Consider the following 25,016-nt stretch of genomic DNA (forward strand, 5'->3'; position numbering starts at 1 on the left):
AGCAACTGAAATGTACCTACTTAATGGAATCGATCTTTCATAAAGACTGCAGTAAAGTATTATCAGAAGTCACTTATTGAACTTTATTTCTCAATGATATAATAAAAAGTAGCATGTCAGAAATAAAAATGTCATTTGTCATCTGAATCTCTGGCACCTCAGGAATGGTATCAAGAAGCAGGGGTGGGCATTCCTTGAACATCAAAATGAGAGTAAGGATTAGCCCTTGTCTCAAGCCTCAGGCCACAAGAGTCTCAGTATGTTCAATGCCTACTGTCAAACATTGGTTAAGCAGCACATGTACATAATTCTGTATCCCTGGGAAAGACATGTGTTTATGGTATTGCTTTTCCAAATAAATCGCTTCATTTCTCTGGTTCCAAGCTGCCCCAAAATTTTAGAAGTCCAAATGACTTGAGAGATTGCACTTGAATTTTTCCATGTTTCTCTGGTTTTTCTCCAGTATGTTTAGTTTTAGTATGTGTGCTAGCTGTGATGTCTTCAAGTATATTATAACATCTGCAATAGACCACAAGTGAACTGGAGAGACAGTGGAGACCAGGAATTTCTCCAGAAAAAGAATCAATTTGGGGAAGTGAGATTCCTCAGATCCAGTATCTGAGTACTAATGTGGCCAGAATGTGAACATTCAAAACTCTTTTTCACCATTTGTCCTTCACTGTTAGAGTTTTTTCCTATGTAGGAAGAAAAGCAAAAAGAAATGGCCTGTGGGCAAATCTGTGATTTTTGCTTGCACTCTAAAAGATTCTGTTTAATCCAAATCAATTAAGTCAGATATTAAGAGACAACCTTGTCTCCAGAGCAATTGCCAGGATAGGTTCCAAAGCTACACAGAGAAACCCTGTCTCAAAAAAAAAAAAAACCAAAAAAGTAAAGAAAAAAGAAAAAAAGAGACAACCTTACTGTAAGGTTGTCAGTAATTTGTGATAGATTAATTTAGGATTGTTTAGCTTTACAGTAGTGTGAAAACAATACACATTCATTAGAAACTATACTTTGTGTTTGGATTTTCATCCTTTCCTGCATCAGCAACATGTGGTACAATACTTATGTGGTGTTAGGCTGGGACTTCAAGCTTCTGGTCCCAATCAATCAAGCGCCCAGGAGAGGACTATTCTAATATTCTACAATCTTTTAAGGTATAATGTAGTGGTTTGAATGAGAAATGACTCTCATAGGCTTATGCACTTGAACACTTGGTCCCTGGTTGGTGATGTTCTTTAGGGAGCTTCTGGAACTTTTAACAACGTGGAGGAAAGAGGCCATTGGGGGCTGGAGAGTTTTTAGCCTTGCACCACTTCCAGTTTGCTCTTTCTGTTCCTGTGTGAGAAGATGTGGTCTTTTAGCTCCAAGATACAGATATTTACAGGCACACTTCCCTCTTCATTACAGATACTTCCTCTGAACCTGGACATTAAAACTGATGCTTTTCTATTCTGCCCAATATATTTGTAGATAATAATGCCATAACACAATGTCAAACAGCTGGCACTGTAAACTGTCCTGTGTGGGCAAGTTGATATGTAGGTTAGCTGTAGTGCATCTATGACTTATGATGCTTTTAATTTTGTATAAGTTCATTAGATCTTAACCCTTGTTCAGTGGAGAAGCAACTGTACTAGTTACTGCCCTGATGTGGAAAATCAGAAGTTAAGGCCAAAGTGGTAGCAACTGGCCCAACTTTATTCCTTCCTCTTTAATCATATACATATCCCAAATATTATGCTTTCTACTGTCTACAGAGTGCATGCAGATACATCTGTAAGTACTAGACACAGAATCATTTGTACTTTCTATCTCATTCCTTTAAGCATTTGAGTTTGAATTCATAGCCCTTATAATCTCTGTCTTCACAAACCATACTAATATTATGCACAATGTCAAGGAGCTTGGAAAGAAATAACTTGAATGTCCTAGAAGCAAGGACAAAGCAGGTGGTATACTTCAAATGCACACAGGCTTAACCTATTCTCATTTCTTTCCTTTTTCTATTTGCATTCAGTGTTTTCTCAGATGAATTTCTGGTGTGTGTTTTCCTTGAGTGTTTAATTAATACTGTAAACAAACACCATATTGTTTATTAAATTATTAATCAGTAATTGCATTTATCCCAGCATCTGGAAATGCAGTGCTCTGCCCATATATATATATATATATATATATATATATATATATATATATATATATATATATATATCCATGTGGCTCAGTGATCACACAATTGAACTGACAGTATGATGGGGTATCTTTAAGTCTAAAACAGACCTAAAGATACAGAAACAAATGATTCCCCTGGAAAGGCAGTGGATACAGTAATAAAACACTGAAAGTTATTCCTCTCTAGATTCCAATCTGGCTTCAGTGATATGTACAGCATCGTTTTAGTGAACACATCCCTCTTCCGTGGCAGTCAGTTTCCTCATCTGTAACTTGCTTTTTGTTCTTCTCAAAATTTGTGAGAAAATTTTTTTTGCTCATTATATGGAAGACATTTCATGAACTATAAATCATGGGATAATATTGATAGTAATTGTCTTAAAATCCAACTGATAAAACAAGGGTCATGCATTCTTGCTGATGCTTATTCACATTTTATAGTTCAAGGATTGGACCAGGCCCTGAAATACTCAATCTCCTCTACTACAGCATATGCAACTAACCATGCAATTGCAAAAATAATTGAGCTCTTTAAGTCCATTGATAACACTTAATTCCATGAATATGCATGTGAAGAATAATGCAATTCCCACAGGATGCTGAATGTCAGGTTGTAAAGAGGGAGAGACTGATTTTGATCTGGAAAGTGAAGCTAACCTATCATTAAACATCCTGGATGAGAAGTGACAAGGTGAATTAGTACAAACTCTGAGCAAACTTTACAAATGAGTTTAATTAAACACAAGTCTATTCGTCTTTTGCAAACTCACTTAGAAGTCGCATCAGGTGTAGTGTTTCTATTGAAACGTCTGGGTAGTTTCTTTCTTTGATTAAGTTACTACCAGACTTAGAGCACGTTCTCTACCTTCTCGAAATGACCTGTTTACATGCTGTGCATTTTTCTCTGGTTGAGATGAAAATGAGAAACTTTTAACAGCACCTGATAAGTGACACTTTTAAAGATATGAAAAAAAAAAAAACTTCGTTTTGAGATTTGTGACCTTCTGGATTACCTGGTGAGCCAATTGCATTATTTTTGCCTCAACTCATAATACTATAAAATGGGAAGCTTCATGCCAGTAGTCTTTGGGGATGGTTGCAATCATTGATTGGGGTTTTTTGAATTGTGCTTTATCTAAAGCACAGGTTTGTGGGGTTTACTTCTAGGGATTACAGGGTGAGGCTGTGTTAGGTAATGATGAACAGAAACAATTCTCACAGAGCTTTGCTGAATCTCTTGCAGAGCACACTGTCAATACAAGGAGATGTCTCTGAAGTCTTCACTTGCTTGATTTAAAATAGAGTGTAATAGCCTGGCATTACCAAGATTACTTTTATGTACAATACAGAAGAGCTCCATGGGAAGGCTCATATGATGTGACTGCCTATTCAAGAACTAGAAAATTGTTCAGTGGTTATCTCATTTAATCCTCACATCAAGCCAAAGGGGCAACACAGGATGCCCATTTATAGAAAAGGAAAAATCAAGGGATTGCAACAGTTAATATGACTAGACCACAGGCCCATAGCTAATCAGTACTGAACCTGAGGATTGCACTCAGACACAGATGACTCCAAAGCCTGTTTTCTTTTTACTAGATTATTGAGAAATCATCTAGGACACTAAGGGGTAAATAGCATAAGCATACTCAATAGTTCTGGACAACAGGATACTATTTGTCCACAAGAAGGAATGAAGTACCAATATGGTTTTTAGGATGGTGAACTTCTCAAAAATCATACTGAGTGAAAGAAGATAGTATGAAACGTTAATACCCTGCATGGCTCCATTTAAATGAAGTGTCCAGAACAGGCAAATCCAGAGAGACAAAGTTGGTTAATGGTTGTTGTGCAGGGGGTAAGGGCTTTTGTGGATGTATGGGGAATGATATCTACAGGGTGCTGAGTTTCATATGGGAATGGTAAAATGTGCTAACAGTAGTTGCACTGATGGTTGTGCAATGCCAAAAACATACTTGAAACTATGCCTTGTGTTTAAAGCACACTTTAAAGAAGAGAGCTATATAATGTGTAAGTTGTATCTCAACTATGGAACTATTAATATTAAAGTCATAGGGGTAAATTTAAGGAGCTTAAGCAAAGGATATTGAGACTTTGATTGGAATAAGCAACACTCACTGGAAGATAAAGGGTCAGCAGCACCTCTACTTCCACTGAGGAACGAGGGGGAAAATACAGAGTTTCATGTAGGAACAGTTGCTGCAACCTCTGAGGGATATGCTTACTTAAGGCTCTGCTGGAAGGGTTTCCTTCAAGTATTCCTTTCTTACCTTATCAGTTTCAAGAGCTTGAAGTCATATTGCATGGGCTCAACTGATAGTCAATGGTAATATTTGCTTCCGGGAACTTGCATATAATCACAGGATTGCTGATCTTCACCTAAGCAGATGGCAGTCACTTTTATAACTCAAACTGACATCATCAATTCTTAGTGGAATGCACTAGGAAATTCTCCAGGGCCCAAAGCCTATCAGTTATCATAGTGCTTCTCACCACTGCCTTTTTGCTGTCACTTCTCTCTTCTACCCATCCTCAAGGGTAATAACTTTCCTTGGCCTAGATGCAGGAGAAGAGGCACAGATAATACATATTGAGAGTTAAATTGACTGAAAATTTAGGAGTCATTTTCTTCATCAAAGAGAAGTAAGTAATGGAAATAGTTTATAGCGCTCCAGGAAACCATTCTTTTCTTATGGAAGGAGACTGTTGGTGAGGGCTTTGGATCATGTGTTTTAAAACACCAGTTACTCTTCTGCATATCACTCACAAGTGAAATGGAAAATCTTTTTGATGATAAGAAAATTACTTAAAAAATAATAGTAGCTGGTCCTAAAAAAAAGTCCTGGCCAAAGATGGAAGGAGGTTCATATTATGTCTATACTAATTTCAAAGTCACTACCAACTTTCTGTGTTATTCCCTGGTGCAAGTTTGTACATCTTTATAATGCCTTCAGAATAATTTATCACATAGTAAAGATTTTAAAAAATCATTATCCTTTTGATCTAAAAATCCTTATACTTCAACTTTAATAAGTTCTTTCTGAAGAGTTGCCATGTATTTTTTTTTTTTACTCCTAGGAGAAATCAACAGCAGAACATTCTAGCAAGGTTTTAGGATCTTCTAATCCTACTTTTTAAAATTTCATTTGGTTCTCTTTTTTCTTGTTGTTGTGCCTGTCTACCATGGCACATACATTGGGGTTCAAATGGAAAGATGTGTGAGAATTAGAGACAAGACCTAAGCTTGCAGAATTACTGGGAAGAGCACCCAGATGTTTTAAATGGTGGTTTAAATTTAGCTTGCTATTTAGAAGTTTTTTTTTTTTTTTTGGTCTATGACAAACAGATCAACATAGCCCTATAAGCCATTAACAATGATCTGTGCTTCTTCCCATCAGCTACTTTATTTGGTTTTTATTTTGTCATCAAAATGCAGGGGTAGCACATTTTAGCCAAGTTTGGCACCCTAAACATCACTATATGCAATGTAGCATTAAAGCACTCAGACTTACTTCAGATACCGATATAGACATGTATTCAAGTAAGTTTGATCAAACCATAGTTTGAAAAATGATTTCTCTTGTACACACACACACACACACACACACACACACACACACACACACACACACACACACACACACTTCATAAGCTTATAAAGCCTCTTTGAGGAAACAAACTAGAACCCTAACAAAATCTATTTTCCCTTGTTCCTTGTAAAGGCTTTACCTCAAATCCACAAAAAGCTGTACAATTTGGAGCTGTTAGGCCTTCCTATGCATTAGCTTTAAGCATATGTTCTTTTTATAAAGTTCTCAGAGGACTACAGAGAGAAGCGAAAATGAACTTGCGCTCACACTCTATTCTTGCTTCATCTAAGCAAGGTCACCCAGGGGTGGATTAGGCAAAATGGTTGTAAGTTTCGAAGTTCTGTTACTGCTGGCTCCAAAGAAGGCTCTTTAGACACTAGTTAATCTATAGAACAATTTCGTTTTAAAATCCCTACTAGTGAGAGAACAAAGGGCATTAAAAAGTCCAACAGCTATTTGTTAAGTGCTTGTTATAGCTTAGGAAATAGGGTGTGCATTTGGCATACCACAACATCCCATTCTAAATATAATAGGGTATAATTCCTTTATATTATAAGATGTGGGAGAGAGAGGGAGTCCATCCACATCTTAGTGGGAGTGTGAGATGAGAAACTGAGCCTACTTGTAAGGGAGGCATCTATTTTATCAATTTCTCAGTATGCACGTCTAAAATATTAACTCCATCACAATTCACATATGCTTACATTCGCTTCTGTGCATATGGTATGCTCTCAGTATTTCTACAGACATTCACTGTGTAGTGTTGTGGGGATAGAATCATCCATTCTCTTCCTTTTGTTCATTTATTTTAAGACAGGGTCTTACTATGTAACGCTGATGGGCCTGGAGATTGCTATATATACCAAGCTGGCCTTGAAGTCAAAGACAATCACCTGCCTCTGCCTCCTGAGGGCTGGGATGAAAGGTGAGTGCCACTGCACCTGACTGCATTCTTTACTTTAAAGCTTGAGGCACTTTTCAGTGGCTGTTCTTCTCATCTATGATTATATTTTCACATCTTGTTTCGCATAGAACCCAAGGAAGATGCAAAGCTAATATTATGCACTAGTTCATATAATCCCACAGCAACCTGTCAGAGTGAGTATTTTTATTTTCTTTTGTCCTTTTACTGGTGACAAAAAGAAGCTTGGAAACTTTAAGAAGCTGGCTGGCTACCCAGATTTAAATTGAAAAGATGAAATTCAACTCCAAGTCTGTCTGAATCGGCAACCTAAGATTAGGTGGCTTCTTTTGCTTAAAAAAAAAAGGGTACCCACAATTGTCTTATTTCTCAGGGATTATTAAAAATCTGTTGGACTATATGGCATGCTCTGTTAAGTAATCAAAATAAAGAAAGATGGGCCATTAGTCACAATTTTGCTGAGTAGGGATATGAAGTGGAGTGGGAAGGGGAATACATCCTCTACTGTTCTGGTTTTCTTCTTGGATTCTCTTCTCCCAGAGGGTAAATAACAGTGAAGAGATGAAGCTACAACAACCCCAAACCAACCAAGCCCCATCAACAGTAATGTGGTCTAGGAGGCAGATGGCATTCATTAAATTCATAACATCAGATTTCTAGTATAGAAATTGTTACTCAACTTACGTTGCTCAACTTGGAAGACATTGGCTATTTACTTTTGAATGGATCATTGAAGCCTGTTTGTTCTAAAAATTCTGGTTGTACTTGAAACAGCACAGATGTGGCTTGGAGGTTCAGAGTATGTACTGTGATTCCAGAGGACCCAGGTTTGGTTCTCAGCTCCTATGTTAGGTGGTTTACAACTGACTATAACTCCAGCTCAAAGGGATCTAATACCTCTGGTCCCCACATGCACTCCCACACATGTGTGCATGTGGAAACACACATATACACAACTAAAAATAATAAATATTTTTGAACTTCTGTTTAACTACTTTGTTAGGAGGTATGTAGTGGATTGATTAAAAATTCAGCATTAAACACTTGGGAGGCAGAGGCAGGTGGATCTCTGTGAGTTTGAGACCAGCCTGATCTACAACAGCTAGCTCCAGGACAGCCTCCAAAGCCACTGAGAAACCCTGTCTCAAAAAACAAAAAACAAAAAATCAGCATTAAAGCTTAACAGGGGCTGCATTTTCAAGTAAGTTAGCCTTATTCATAATATTTTACACTCTGTCTATTTAAGAGATTTAAACTTCCTGATTTATAATAATTTTCAAATGCTACAGAAGCCATGAGATCTTACTGACTAACCATGCCTACAAGCAAACACAAACTGTAGAGCCCAAGTCAATAATTTCAAGGGACAGCTCTTCTCCATTATGTAATCTTACTCTGGACTGAGATCCACTCAAATGGAATATGATGAGTATTGTCAATGAATATCACAACTTAAATATTTTAATTCCCAATTATTCAGAAAGAGCTACTGTGCAGGAGGTATCACTTCAAGAAAGGCAGGGTAGCATAGGCCTGCTTTGGGCTTCTGGGTAGTTACTCTCCTCTCCATTAGCCATTTTAATTAAGCATCAGCAATCTCCTCACTGTGGAATGCTCCATCAATTGTCATCAATGTCAAATCCAAAGGGCTCTTCTCATTCTTCATCCTAGCTAGTATTTTGCCACTTGTGGGATAGCTGGTAATATTCTAGATCTTCCCTTCTTCCAGATGAAGGATAGATACCTCCCCTGGCCTTGGAGTGTCCTCCTACCCTATGATCTCCCAGTTTGTTTGAAACTTCACTTTCCTTTGGCTGCCTACTAACAGACAGCTTTTCTAGGAACCTATCCTTGACTTGATCCACCATGTATTCTTCTGCAGGACGCCTCACCTGCTGACACAGTCCCCATTACCAGTTATGGCTAATGATTCCACATCTGTTTTCTGAGGCTCACACCACACCTTGTTTCATCTCAAGCATCTTTAAATGCTCACCATATACCTTTACACTGAAGTTCAAAAAGAAACCTGCACTTAATACTTTCCCAAAATGAAATTCTACACTGTAGCATTTCTTCTCATCTCTCCCATATTGACTTTCTTCTGAGCTGCTTCTCTCACTTCACTCCTTAATATCACGTGGCATCCTTCATCTCTGTATGTGCCCCTCTCCCCATTGGTAGATATTCCTATGCCCTATCAAGTCACTGGTGAATCTCCTTACCACATTCTTTTCATTGTTCTCATCACCTCATTGGGGACACTATTATCCAATTCTTCCTTTCCCTTCTCTGTCTCCCAATATAGATTCCAGTTAGATTGTTCTCCCAAATGTAAACACAATCAGCCGATTCATTTGTTAATGACCTTTAGTGACCATGTGCTTTTCTTGGGAAGTGAAAATGCATTTACATACAATTAATATTAGATTTCCAGGTAGCTAAGCCTCCTATCCTGTTCTGTAGAGGAGAATTCTTCATTCTCCAGCCATACCACCAAATTGACATCTCTGAATCCACTGCATTACTGTATCTTCCGTCTTAATGAGCCACTATTTCTCTACTACCTTTCACAATCTTCCTCTAGTTTGAAGCCATGCTGTATCATTGACTTTGTTATGCCACCCTTAATCATACAATAAATATGTTCAGTATATCAAATCCCTTTCAAACATTTCATTCATTCACTGATATTTGTGTGTAGGTACTTCCATTTTATCAAAGGAAGACACAGGCTCAAAGATGATGCAATTTTATTTGTCCCACAGGCTGGGCAGAGACAAAGTTAAAGCCCTACCTAATAGTCTCATTCCACAGAAATGGACTTAATTACTGAGCTATTCACTTCCCCATCACCATGCAGCTCTCTTTCTTCCTGCTAGGATATGAGTTACTGGAGGGCAGGGATTATGTGAAATTTATCTTTGTATTTCCAGTTCTCAGTGTGTAGTAGATATTCAATAAATGTTTGATGACTTATGTTCAGCATGAGAGATGCTGCAGTGTTCTCCCAGACTGAACTGCACTCTGTGCCTCAGATCATGATGGGCTTCATGCATATTTTGATCCCCCATCTCACTCTGCTCATCCTGGCACAGTATGGGCTTTCATTCCTTATCAACTCCTTTTATCATAAACTCTGACTCTGTGATGGTTGCATTTCTCTATTTACTGGATTAGACTTCTTAATTAATATTTAACTTCCCTTCCTTGAAGAGCAAAATGAAAGCAAAAATGAAATCACCTTCTAGAATTTATTTTTGATATACAAGGCGGACCTCCCACTTGTGACAGGTTCCCAGAAAGAGGACAGCCACCCTAAGAGAAAATGATCTAATCTCCATTGCCTTGAGTGTTGGATCAATGCAAGAGCAGGGATTTACATTTTCTGCCCAAAGGACTTGATGGCCAAGGGTTAGGAAGGAGAATCAGAAATCAAATTGAATTACTTGCATGTGATAAATCTATAAACTTTAAAGCGCTCTAAATTGATTAAATACAGCAACAAAGAAAATTATTTTTAAAACAGCAATATAAAAAATAATCATTCTATGCAGAGAGTGCTAGCTATGTGAATGGCACTGTGCTGCATTGTTTCTTCTCAATAATCAGAAAAAGAAGAGAGAAAAATAGTTTCAAAACCTCATCATTATATAGATGAGGAAACTAAGAGTTTCAGAGCTTGCTTAATTTTTTCAGGTTCATAAAGCTGATGACAGATAGACCTAAGACTCAGATACCGACACCATTTATTCTAAAATCAATACACCATATGTGGCAATATATACCAGTAATCTCAGCACTTGGGACGTGGAAACAGGAAGATCAGGAACTCAAAGTCATCTGTGGCTATGTAGCAATTTAGAGGGCAGCCTGAGCTACAGGAGCAGTATCTCAAACAATAATATAGAAACAAAGCCCTTATAGTTATTCACTACCTCCCTTGCCTCTCTGATTTTCATATCAGGGAAAATTATACTGAAATCCATAGATGTATTCTGTTGCCCCTGCAATTGTCTAGGTATTGGAAGAATTATATGAAGGTCCATGTTCTCTATTCTTTTCCACTTAAGCCCCCCGCGCTGGCATCTCCCACTTAGATGTTACACAGTCGTAGTGCACAGAGTGATTATGCTTATTAGATTTTCTTCAGAGGAACAAATTGGAAGCTGAAAGGAGGTCATGGGTACAGGTAGCACAGTTTATCTAGGGGAGACAGTGATAATGAAATCTTTGATGTTCAGAAAGCACTGAGGCTCACTTAATGGATTCTGGAGAAAATGATCCTGAGTCATGCTTTGGAGTCTATATTTTCTTGATTCAAATTTCAGAGAAGCAAAGGTATATGAGATCAACTTGCCATTCTGGCATGTTTTAAGGACAGATACCATGCCTTAACCTACCATTTCAGCAGAGATAAAAACACAATCTCATACCTTATCACAGGAGACATTTCATTGCTCAGAAGGTGAGAAATGATCATGTTATTGTTTCCTGTATTTCCCTGCATTTGCTAATTCACAAGGCTATTAACTGTCTTCAAAACGAGAAGGTTTGGTGGTCTTATCTTGAAGCATAGACACATGTAACCTCTGTTACTGCAATTGTAACATCTTGATTATGATGGGCATCACCTTTGACTTCATAGAGTGTAATGAAAATACCTCTTATGCATGCTCTCCCACTCTTTCATTTGTAGGCCTAGAATATTGCTGTATTTTCAAGGTATCCTTATGATTCATGTGTTAGTAATAAAGTGTACAAAACAAGAATGTGGGATGGAGGACCTGGTAGGAATTGGTTAGCACTTAGCTAAGTGATTGGCTTATAAAGGAAAGCTGGTACCCCTTGCCTTTTACAATTGTGTGCAAACTCTCCAACTTCTCCTAGGGAATGAAAGAGTGAAAAGTTGTATCACCAGGTGTGGATTACCAAACCTTTCACTTTTCACCTCTATATTTGTAAGAATTTTTTTAATTACCCAGTCAGTGATATTTTATTATAGTAACAGGAAAGAGATTAAAGTAAGTATGAGATGTGACAATTTTGATCTTCACAGTAGCATTCAAATGTAAAAAGGACTAGTCTCCAACCCTTACCCTAATTCTAAACCTAACAAACCCAAACCCTAACACTAACACTAACCCTAACAAACCTGAACCCTCACTCTAAAAAATCCTAACCCTAACCCAAATAAACTGGAACCCTAACCCTAATAAACCCTAACCCTAACAAATCCTAACCCTAAATCATAAACCTAGCCCTACTGCCAACAAACCCTAATCTTGCTGAGCCTTCCCTGGATCATCTATCCTTTTTAGTTTCCACATATATCTTCTCTTCCCTTATCCCTTCATCCTACTGTCTCCACTTCTTATCCTTCTCTCCCCCAGTTTTGCGATGCATCTTGCAAACCAATGTACTAGATGCTACAGAAACATAAGAATAAGGTGTGGTTCCTACTTCGGAATTTCTTCCCATTTCTTAAGAACCTAGCTCCTTGTACTAAAGAAACTTCTCTGGCCTGACAAGCTGATTGATGCCTTAAACAAGGTAAATGGGTTGGGACCATTTTTCCAGGCTCATTAATACAACAAAATAAACAAATTAAGCACACCTGGGAATGTTCTTCTACTACCATAATCAAAAATACAGAGAGGATCCAGACAGCCACATGTCTTTGTCTCTTAATACTCAGTAACTTTGTTTCCAGTCTGCCTTTATCCTTAGCTGTATCTGTTACCTATGCACACCAATAACTGAGATATATCTTACCCCCATGTCTGGGTACCCAAGGTCATCACTGACCACACAACACTGTCAAGTAGTGTCAACGTTTCCATCCTGTGCCCTACCATTGGCAATGATGAGTAAAAGTTGTATATACTGTCCTGTTTCTGCAAGGATCTAGGGACATCCTTGGCTTTGCATTTCTCACTACCAGAGGATGTTACCCATTTACTCTCAATACAGCTGTCACTCGCTCCCACTGCAACTATATCATTATATTTAATTTGGGAATAACTGCAACTTCCAGTTCTCTTATCATTCCCTTGGGTCATGGATTTCTTGCGCTCATAGTTGTCTCTATTTTGATATTGATATAGGCGGTTTTTTCAAGACATAATAAATACATTGAAATGCCTTTCACCACTGATCTTATCTTCCATCAAGTTCCAGAAATTCATTTGTCATCATCATACTTTGTCATTGCTGTTAGCAACAAGAGATCCTCCATGTCAGTGTTAGGTTTACCTTAGTTCATATGTCTCTAATAGCCTGACTCTATCAGACTCTCATTTATTGGTACCTCCAATCCACTACTTTTATGATGGGATATTCGTCTTTGACTTATCTTTTCTGGGCTCAACTTTGATGGTGGATCATTATATAATCACTTATCTGCTGCCTCATGGTCTCTAAAACCTAGGTTGGCAAAAGCAGAGCTATTATTAAATCAAGCTGTGCTTATTCTTTTGGCTACATTTGCTGGTTGAGTGCTAATCTAACAATATGCAGCCATGGAAAATAGCATCCTCCCTTCTCCTACAACTCTTCACACTTCTCTCTTTACATCTCTAATTTCTCCTCCATGATCTTCCAGTTGTCAACAATAATTTTCATTTCACCGAGGGAATTGAAGTGACACATAAACATCAGAGGCTGTTACCAAATACCTAGCTAACTACTGGAATTTTTCTTCTCCCTTTATCATAGATTACTTCCCATGCTTTTGTTTTTATAATAGCAATAGCTCCCCTACTTAGCCAAACACCATTTAGTCTCTGTCCTTTCTCTCTCCAAACACACACACACACACACACACACACACACACACACACACACACACACACACCACATCACTTTGTAAGGTCATCCATTTTATTTGACTCACCAATTTACATGGCAATCTTCTCTAGAAATATTCCCACAGACACAACCATACATAATGTTTAATCAGTTATGTGGACATCCCAATAAAGTTGACATGAAATTAACCTTCATACCATACTGTGAGTCAAAGAAGAAGCCTGTAAGATATATTTATGTTCCTGGATAACTATCCCTTCTTGAATTATTTTTCTCTTATTTTCTATAATTACTAGGTTTTCTGGTCTAATCTCCTTTAAAATCAGAAAAGGCAAGAAGAGTAAGGAAGTGAGAAACTTTGGGTAGAAAGATTGTAGAGCTGCATCTGGTGACAGATGGTCACCAGGAGCACTGACAGAAATCAAATATACAAGAATGACAGGGAGAACTGTTATATACACTCCATAGTTCATAGTTTCAATTATTCCTGTGGGTTCTTTCCCTCATACCCAACATTTAAGACTTCTCAGAGTTTGCTTCCTAATTGGGGGTTGTCTTTCTGTATGTTTCTCTTATTGGTTGATGAACAAAACTCTGTGTCCAGTGAGGCAGGAAGATAGGTGGGTTTGGGGACAAGGAGAATTCTGGGAAAGGTAGGTAGATGGAGTTCTCATGTAGAGCCTGGGAAGAGAGAACACACAGGGTGTTCTCTGATAAGCCAAAACCATATGGAAATACTTAGATTAATAGAAATCAGTTAATAATTAAGACAGAGCTAGCCAATAAGAAGACCAAGGCACTGGAAAACAGTTTTATAATTAATATAGTGCCTGTGTGTTTATTTGGGTCTCAAGGGCCAGGGGACTCTCTCTGGGTCAGAAAACTTAAAGCAACAAGCTTCCAGCCTCTCCTCAACCTTTCTCCATTGTTGAATTCATCTGCTTCCATGACTATATAGAGATATTGTTATGCTATTGATTTTCATACTAACAGGCCTGGCCCCAACCTGTCCTCTACTTTTTATTCTCCCTAATAATACAACTATTTACCTTTCTACTTGGTTGTCTTCAGAAGTAAAATTATGAGCAGAGTTCCCCAAATACCATGCTCTCCAAGTGTTCACTAACTCAGTGCTTTAAAATCCAATAACTAAAGTTAAAAATCATTGGCATTTCTCTTTCCTTAGGTCCTATATCTCCACAAATGCTCTTTTGAATATTCTACCTTCAAAATACTTGTCAAGTCATTTACTTCTCAGTTGTGGTAAGGGCTATCCTACCCCCCCCCACACACACACAAAGAAATGCAGAAAAAATGGGCCAATATCATGCTAAAGAATTCAAAAAAATGACAGTTCACGTGAAACCAGAGATTTCCCATGATTTCATAGAATCTGTAATGTTTGGAAATTCTTTGATGATGACCAGGAACATTGTGGTTATGCAGGTGTAAGTCTAGTTTCACAAGCTAAAGAAATCAGACATCAAACAGAAAGAAGTAAAGAGTATTCTCTAGAAAGAATAAATATCCCAGTTGGGCTGCAACCAAAAATACATTTAGAAGAGAGGTAGGAACAAGGTCTAAAATCATAAATTGGACTATATTGTGGAGGGACTAAAATACCACAGTGGGACAGATTAAGTTGATTTGTGGACTTCCTGCCTTCCCAACGTACCTTGTTGTTCCTAGTCATAAATGTGTATCAGCGGAAATGGAAGACAACCTGTATTCTCTTAATTGTGCTGTATTTCACTGGGGTCTTTTCCATTCTGAATGTACAGGGGGATGCCCCAGAATATAGAGATTTTTCTGTGTGTTTTTCCCATATAACATCAATTATTAAGCAGTGCAGTATATTAGCACAGCCATATGCTTATTATAATAGTAATTGCTTCCACAGGATTATTTTCAGAGTATTTTCTTATATAGTGAGATATTTATCTTGCATGTAGAACTACCTATTTTGTAAAAAAAAAAGTACCAGTCACAGGAACACCACTGTGTTTATGATTACTAACCTCATTGAATCAAAGGCTCCATAGATGGAGGAAGTTTTAAGAATATTTAATACATCATTTGCTGGATTCTGTCTCTTCAAGGTGCCCGGCAGGTTATCTTGGTAGATGTGAATTCCCTTTCATTGTGCAGAATGCAATTCTATCCTTGTGTAGTTATAAATTAACAATATGAAATGAATTCCTGCATTCTAAACAACCACTGAAATATTTAATATGACAACAAAACACCCAGTCTACTCAGGGATAACTCTTCTTCAGTTAACACAGACATTTTAAACAGTTTTCCAACTGGCATTGTCTCCCTCTCTTCCTTTCTCCCTACTTCCTCCCTTTCCCCCATATCCTTCTTTCATTTCCTCTCGCCTTTCCCTGCCTACCCCCTTTCTTGGATTTCATCCCTATAAATGAACATTTAAAGCATATTGATAACAAGAAGCAACAGGACTCTCAATTGTCACTGTAAAAATTACTAGAAATTAAAAAATGAGAAGCTTCATTCTCATTTGTTTTCCTCTGTAGAATTCAAGTAAGAAGATACAAGTTCACACACACAATGTGTACAGAGACAGTTGTTCAGTCTCACTCATTAAAATAAATGACAAATAGAATTAAAACATTGACATGTACAAAGTGGAAGGATGCCACTGTTATTTTCTTGGGACTCAAGACGACAGTGACATCTTTGTGTTCTTGTTAGGAAAGAAAGTGATTGAAAGCATGTTAAACAGACATCCCTATATGTTCTAGCTCTTTTAAGATTACCCAAAAAATAATCAAGTCAACTTTTCAATGTATCTAAAATAGGATGAATCTAAATGTTTGATGAAGGAGAAATCAAGAAAATATACTATCCTTAAGCAACAGTATGTTTTTCTGCAGAAAAAGAAATGGTGCCAGAGAAAATATTTGGAGTACATTTACTGGGAACAAAGGACTACATGAGGGTTTGTAAACTATGATATTAGCTCAGAAAACATTTCAGATCTCAGATTCTCTCCTTAATTTTTTAAGGTGCTAGATATTGAATAAAAATCCTCAAGCAGGGTATGCCAATGTTTTACCACTGAGCAACAACCAGCCCTTTAACTTTACACAAAAACAGACTGAAAAACACATCCATGAATTCATGGACTGTGATTATTTCTAATACAAAATGATTGCTTCTCCTTATTCATATATTTGTACATAATTTTACTCATATACATATTTTAAATATTTTTCATGCCAACATATATCACATATTTTTTCTATACGTGTCTATATAGTCCATATGCAACTCAAAATATAATAAAAGTGGCCTCTAGCACTTCTTAATTTCTTACCAGCATAAGCATCTGTTAGTAATATGATTCTGTTTTACTTTTTTTCATTAGAAACTAGTGAAGAGTATATTTTCAATTAGGTTATATAGGATATATCCTATATAACCTAATTGAAAATCCTAATAGTCTTATTAAATAAGAAAGGTTAAAAGTACTAGAAATAATTGCTCATCTTACAGTTAGAAAAATAACAACAAAATATACTTCAAACATTAAACTGGGGGAGTTGAAAATATAATAAAGATCAACTTAATGAGGAAGAAACAAACAGTAAAGGCAAAGTAGAAAGCTTGTAAGAAACATAAATAGATTCCTTTCAAGCCTGATTAAAAAACATGAGAGATAAAAATATCAAAGATTAGTGATGAGAAGGGAGACATAACTATAGTTACAGGAGCAATTAAGCAAATTGCATGAGAGATTACTCATGAAGCAACAGCAAAGCTATAATCTTCAAGAAACCATGATCCACGTGGAATTGATCTAGCCAAAGATCACCTACAACATACTAAATATTCCTATGAAAACTAACAGTATGACCATTTTTCTTGTACAGAACAATACTTGGTATTACTTATTAAACATTTGACTAATGATTGTAAATATACCAGTAGACATAGTAATATTGTTTTGAGAATAAAAGCAAATAAAAATCCATTGTCAGTCTTGTTCCCCAATCTTGAGTACAGAATTAGTCACCTACTCCAGTTTTCTTATAATGTATCTTGAAAACATGTGCTTCTCAAATATTACTCCCATAATTGCAAATATTTGCAGCATTGCCAGATTTTAATTTTTCCTAGTTCAAATGCCAAAATTCAGGTGCATTCATTAATGAGGGATTCTTAACTTTCTCCACCTGGATTATGGCTTTTTCTTTCTGGTATCATTGAAAATAAGAATTGTATAAAATTGTTAAGTGTGTGATCAACTTACATTACCATAAATGAAAGGAATCCAATGTGTTGCCAAGAGATAAGGGATTATTCAAGTATTCCAATAGCAGATTGGCTGCCAAGACTCCCATCCACAGGAAACATAGTATGTACCTTGTCTTAACACTTTGTCTTATATCTAAATAAATATATAAAGAAAACTACCTGCTTGCAACACTTACATTTTTATGCTTAAATAATCTGTCACAAATATGTAATATGTTCATATATGATGTGTGCTTTAAAACATACACAAAACTGGGAATTTCATGAATTTTAAGAGTATAGAATGAAATACTAAAATCATATCATTTTAAGGTAGAGTCCTACTGTTCTTAGTGTTGGGTTCAAATATCCTCAAAGAAAGAAAAATATCATGACTCTATGTTTAACACAAGTATGAATATTGGTATCCTGTCAATCTTTTCTAGTCTCCTCTGGTGAGTATACACTTCTCACAAAGAAAAACCCATGGTTTATTCTTTTACAAAGAACGCTAATGCAAGAATCTCCTTGCTATCTGATTTCTAAATATGCTTGTATTCCAATTATCCTTTCTCTATCACACATATCGCTGGAATGGTAAGGCAACTGGAAGTTTACTTCAGAGGAGGAGTGAGCCACCTAGGACTAATTCTAGGTGTCCACTGATGAAAACCTTCTTAGCTTGAAAAACATCAATTTCTGTCTTTCACTTGCTTACGACTATGCATTAGCAAGCTTCATCCTATGTCCATTTTCTGTAGAATGCTTGAGGTTTGATGATGGTCAAGGCATTTTTCTCTCTACACTTGACTTTGTAGTCTTTCACTTCATCTTCTTTGACTCTCTATAAATGTTTGCTGAAAATAATTAGTACTAAGTAATTTTCTTCCTCTGTAAGTGGTATTCTCCTGAAAAGCCCTGGGATTTCCCTGAACATGCAATGGCAGCTCAATTTTAAAGTAAGAAATCTGTCCGTCTCCTTTTAAAATTCCCACCTATACATACTTTCATATTTAAGTAGATACAAGGACATATGTTAACAATTGCTAGTTTTGACATTTTAAAACGTCTGAACATCTACTTTAGAAGATGGATGTGATATAGTTACCAGGCATGCATTCATAATGATACACAATTGTAACAGTACTTTCTCAATTAAACGGATATTTATTCAATTTGATCTGAAGCACTTAATTTATATACCTTATAACTCTTTTAGAAACATGGCATACCAAAATCAAACTCACCTTGTTGAGGAGCCAAACCAACAAAACAAAATAACCTCTGTTCTAGGCATATTTTCATGTAGCTAAAATTTCCAGTCTCTAGTTTTTGTTTTACAGCTTTGATATGCATAAAGTTTGTACTTAGGTCAAGGTTGTTAACTCTAGTATGTACATGCATTAAGGAAAGCCTTAGATTATGGAGTGGCCTCCAGGGAGCTCAGGTAGGCTGAACAATGCAGGTCCTGCTTACATCAGCTGCCCCTATTATGTCCAACCCAGATTTGTTCAGAGAGACTCCTAGAACTAAATTCCTCATATTTTGAGAAAAGTTACAAATAAATGCCACTCCCTTCTTTTTCTTTGCAAAAAGAAAAAAGAAAAATCCTAATATATTACAACTCACTTGTACAATGTCACTAATGTATTTTTTGAACCCTGACTTGATCAAATACAATCACTACACAAGCTATATCCAACCTGAAGACTACAGTTCACAGCTACAGTTGTTGATGACTCTCCCATGAGCCACTTATTTCTGTCTTGTGACTCCTTTGACATAATTTAAACTCAGGTTGGGGAAAACAGGCAAGGACAGTTTTCTAGGCAAGTCTTTCACCTAACATTAAATAGTACTCAAAATTAAGTGCAAGTTTCTCCTTCCAGTCACTGTGTCCTAGTTTCAGAATGGCTAATTGAAATATGTCATTATGTGTCCAGTGTTCTCAGATCCCTTTTATTCCAATATTATTTTCAATACGGGTTCATCCTGCTTTATCTGTCTGTAGGAAATTTATATGCTCTTAGCTTTGACTCATTTTATTTATGACGTTAATACTTGATTTGTGGTGCATCTTTCCCATCTGTTAATTTAATTTGATTCCTGACAAACAACTGAACAAAAACATGTCAAACAATAGGTGGGAGTGGGGGAAATAGTTAGTCTTTGAACCAAAGAGTTTTCCAATTGTACTCTGCCAGAGACATCAGTCTAGTGAAAGTCACAGTCCTGATACCATGACTGTGCAGCTTAAAACCCAATGATTCTCCAGCCAACCCAATGTCTCCCCCAAGGCCTGCAGATTACATATGTAATAAGCAGGTTGTGTTGTGAAAGTAAAGCTTATACTCTATTTTATTTATAGTATTTATTGAATGGAGCCATTGCTTGGTTGCCCCTGGGCATTAACAGACTTCAAAGGAAATATATATGAAATGAATATATATATAAAATGAAAGACAATGTCACTGAGGTTTATAAAGTGAAAGTGAATTTGTAGTATTCAAATGAGGCACACAGCTCACATCCTTAAGCACCCTCTTCTGCTATAAAGCAATGTAAATACTGCTTAATTTCCCAGGAGTTTCACTTTCTAAAGTCACAGAGATGGTCATCTACAAAATAACAGTCCTTTCACCTCTACCTAACTATACTGCCACGTGATTAAGGGCAACTCCTAATTTTACTTCTGGCTATCAGAACTTTTATCAGCTATGAATTAGCCTTGTGATAATCATGTATTTCAAACTCTTCTTAAAAATTTTTAGAGACCAAGAGGTCTCTAAATCCTCTACTAATAGAACTTCATAGAATCAGACCTGTCATTAAAATGTGGTCATCCATTCATTCAGGAAATTTAAGACTGCAGACCTGTGACATTTATTCCCCTGTCCTTCAGTTTTTCAACCTATTTTGAGCCCACTCAATAAATGCCATATAAAATATTAATTTTACAAATTTGTAACTATGAGAAAAAGATATAAAACAATTTTAATTGTTATCAAATGCCTTGAAAGATGTTCTTTTTTTCTTGTGTTGGTGTGCAAGGAACTTTGTTTTAAGGAATTAAAATATGATCTTTGTGTTCTGTGGAGAAATTCTTTGCTTTATTGTTTGTATGTGTATAGATTACACTCTAGTACTTTGTACCCCTAATGATCTCTCTCATGTCCCTCCTTCCTCTGATGAGACCATTCTTCCTTTGAGGAAGACTCCATCTTACTTTCATATCTGTGTGTGTGTGTGTGTGTGTGTGTGTGTTTATTGGTGTGTATGTTTTTGTCTGTGTCTATGCATATTCTGCCCCCTTTTAACCAGTGTTTCTTGTGTGTGCATGGACATGAGAGAATTTGCTGACACATAAGTTGCTTTTCAGTGGGTCCAACACTGAAGAAAATGATGCCCTCAACTTCAGAAAATGATAACTGATAATAATTCCCTCAGGAAAGGGTGGGGCCTCATGTGTCCCTCCGTGATCCCCGTCATGGGAATTTTTGCCATAATTTAACTATTTTTCTTAAGAGCAAAATTATGAGTGTTCGTGATGGCTGCAGGTAATAGACAGTTTTTGTGTCTGATCTAGTCCTCCTCTGTAAATGTCATGGCAACAGAAGGGAGAAGAAATGAATAGAGTGGATCATAAAATTCAAAACAAGTGTCTGTGATAGATTCATAAAGTAGGGGTGAAAACTATAGTCAATAGTCAATAGGTCTTAATTGCCAATATAAGGAGTACTTGAACACTACAGTTATCAGAGAGGTACCATTTTATAGTAAATGAATAAAGTTTGTTGGATGGTAACAACCTAAAGTGTCCCCATATTAAATGAGACTCTTCCTTGCCTTAGGATTCACGTTTCTGGTCATAGTTACAAGAGGAAGCACCTGAGTCTGAGGTTCTCTATTGAAGCACACAGATATATTGCCGTTCTTTGCTGAGAAGACTCACAGTCTAATAATATATCAGGTTTCCACATATCCACTCCATATAGCTTTATGTTCCAAGAACCAGTTCTTATGACATATAATGAAATCAACTCAACATTTCTGTCTTCAAACTCAAAGTGCATTAAAAAATTATAAATCTCACTGATAAGGGAGGGACATGAGTATTATTCTTGTTTACTTTTTGTGCAAGTGGAGTGAGGGTGTGTGTTCCTTAGCATCTTTACTAGTGCTAGATTAAGTTTGCTATAATTTCTGACTTTCTATTCAATAGACAAGTCATTCTTCCTTCCTTCCTTCCTTCCTTCCTTCCTTCCTTTCTTTCTTTCTTTCTTTCTTTCCAGATTTCCAATAAAGTAACTGCAACTAGGATTATGCTGAAGATGAAAAAAAAGGAAAAGAAACCCCATGGATATTTTTAAGTCTCCAAGGTGAAGAAACTGCCTAAGGGAGTCAAGAATACATAGACCAGGTTTTTCCAGTGTTTGCCGCAGTGCATCTCGAAGGAGGTGATTAGTTATTCGTGTGCATTAGTGACTGTCCTATTTTATCCACAACGCAGGTGATACAAAGAGCCTTCAAGAGGCCATATTTTAAGAGGGATATTTATTGCTAGAAAAAAAAGTATGATTCTAATTCAAAGTCCCTGGGAAAGCCCTTTGTACTGATGCGGTCAAAATTCACACAGTAAAACCTAGCTGTTCTCAACTCTCATTGTCATTTCTAGCCAAGCCATCATTAGCTGCAAGCCAGAGTTAAAGATCTTGATAAGAGTCTATGATCCTGAGGGTTTAATCTATTTAAAGCAATCCTGCTCAACCCAGCACAATGATAACTATAGGCACAATATGGAGCTGAGAGTAGTGCATACTTCGTAGCATCTATACCTCAAAAATACCATAATAAATAAATAACATTCGGTATGTTTTCAGTGTGCTTGACACTGTCAGGCTTTTTTGTAGGCTATTTGTGTCTCAGCAGCACATGGGAAACTTCAGCAATGCTAAGAAAGATTATTGACAAACTCCGGGGTTATGTCACATGATTTTGAAGGCTAGATTCATATTTGGGACACAAGAGAGGGATGTGGGGACCTAAGAGCAACATTCCTTGCCTTACTACGCTTAGCAAAAATTACAATTAGCATATTAAAAAGAAGCTTTTTAAGCAACATTGAAGTATCTTTATAGCCCAAGATCACACCTTACAAAAGAAATCACAAATGCAGAAAAATTCCCTGCTCATGTACCCTTACTCATTTAAAAGGGAGTTGGAGGGCTTCCTCCACAATGCAAAGATTTTCATGACTTCCCCTTCAAGAGAGGCATACCTAAGAGATTATTGATTTGGTTCTGAAGGACACTGTGTTTATTATGGAGGAAGCCATTTCTGGGTACAAGTGTGAGAAATTAATGATGGCTTTGTGAGTGTCCACGCTGTGGTGTGGAACCTGTGGGCAACTGTCAATCTATATGATAATACATTCCCAAACTTCATAAAGTCAGTGATGTGAAAAAGCATTGATTTCTCTGTGAGCTAAACAGAATGTGTCAGAGAGACAGAGCAAGAAGTTTAGTGAAGTTAACATCCCAGACTGCAGGTTTCCTGGCACCTCACTTTGTGAATATTAAAGAATTTATGCCACAATATTTGCAAAATGTATTTTCCTGCCCCCAAATAGGAGAAAAGGGTGCATTAGATATATATTTAGCATATACAAAATATCTAATGATTCTTTGAAAGTGGAAAGAAAAGACCATTCATCTATATATTTTAAAATAACATCGCCTAGCTTGAACTCTGGCTTCAGTACTGCCTTTAGAATTTGCCAAGTGCACTCATCTACAGAACTGAATAGTGTCTCCAAGTGTATTTTTCTTTATGATATTCTGATTGCATTATAACTGCCATCAAAGGAAAAAAAATCAAGATATTATACCAAAGGGTTTAGTTCCTATCAGTATTCAGAGATATATGGAGACTTGCCCTGAGTATAAAATGCTCAAATGTCATGCATTTCAATAAGGCTGGCTAAAAGAGATGACTCCTTGTCTATCAAAACCACAATTAATTACCAAAAAATGTCCACACAATTCTAGGTAAACTCAAGACAAGGATTTTCTTTTTTAACTTTTGTTGTTGTTCACACAGCTTCAGCAGAAATCTCTTATTGCTTGAGGAGATTTTCAAGAACTGTGTATAAATAACTTAAGAGGGTGGAGAGTCTATAAATACGTGCAAAGAGTGCAACATAGATGGTTCCCTGTATAGTTATGAGAATGCCAACCATAGGAGATGTTCTCAAATGCCTTACTGAAAACATGTTGAGATTTCTTGGATTGCAGTGATTTTGTGTAGTAGACAACCAAACTGCTTCCATTTAAATCAAATCTGACACAAGCTGAAGCTTAATATGGACATCAGTAAATGGGCTTGATGTATATCTACATGGAAACATTTCAGAATAATTTCTTAGCCAATAGATAAGCTCCTCAGAGTGTTGAAGGGGCCAAGCGACAGGATTCCGTTAAAAATTAGGAGGGAGTCAAATGCAAATTTTCCTTGAGTATTTGCATTGATGAATGACAAGAATGGAGCAGTGAGAGGCATCATCTCATCTCCAATGTATAATAAATTATTTTGAAATTAAAAGTAAACTTCAGTGCAGCAAAGTGACATCTTTTGGAATACATGTGAATCATCCAGGAAATGGTATATTTCCCACACAGTTGTGAGATTAAATGGTATTTTAGCTGTGCGTTTACATTCACAAGGAGCTACATGGCTGGCAATTTTTTTTCCTCTTTTCAATGAAAGAAGACACGTAAACCGTCTCTAACAGAAGTTTCTGGGATTTTACACAAACATTCTAACTGATATGTTTGTAAACATTTTAATGGTGATTCTTTTAGCAAACAGGCAGTCTATTCATAACACACAGAGAACATAGGAGATTTTCTCCAGAAGTCAGCTGTACCTAAAGTAATTTATCTTCTCCTTAAAAAATGTTTTTGACTGAACAGTTATGTGTCTTGTAGAAATCTGCAGAATAAACACCTTATCTCTTTAATGGCTTTGTGAAGGCTTCCCTGTATTCGCTGCTTAATGATCAACAGCATTTAATTCTCAAGGTTTCATTAAAACTCACCTACAAAGCTGATGGATAGGCCACAGTGATTTGTGATGGAAGATGCAGGAAGCCATTAACCTATATAGGTACCAACAGGGAAAGGAAACACAGAGAAGAAGCCTGCTTGGAAGACAAGATACTTCCTATTTGTCATTAT

General features: G+C 36.8%; 1 protein-coding gene across 2 annotated transcripts in view; it reads right to left on the minus strand.

Annotated features, from left to right (window-relative positions):
* LOC113836627 (teneurin-2) overlaps positions 1–25,016 on the minus strand; it is a 934,552-nt gene that overhangs the window by 826,571 nt on the left and 82,965 nt on the right. The gene's annotated exons all lie outside the window — the stretch shown is intronic.

This window comes from Cricetulus griseus, chromosome 7, assembly GCF_003668045.3.
Source record: "Cricetulus griseus strain 17A/GY chromosome 7, alternate assembly CriGri-PICRH-1.0, whole genome shotgun sequence".
NCBI lineage: Eukaryota > Metazoa > Chordata > Mammalia > Rodentia > Cricetidae > Cricetulus > Cricetulus griseus.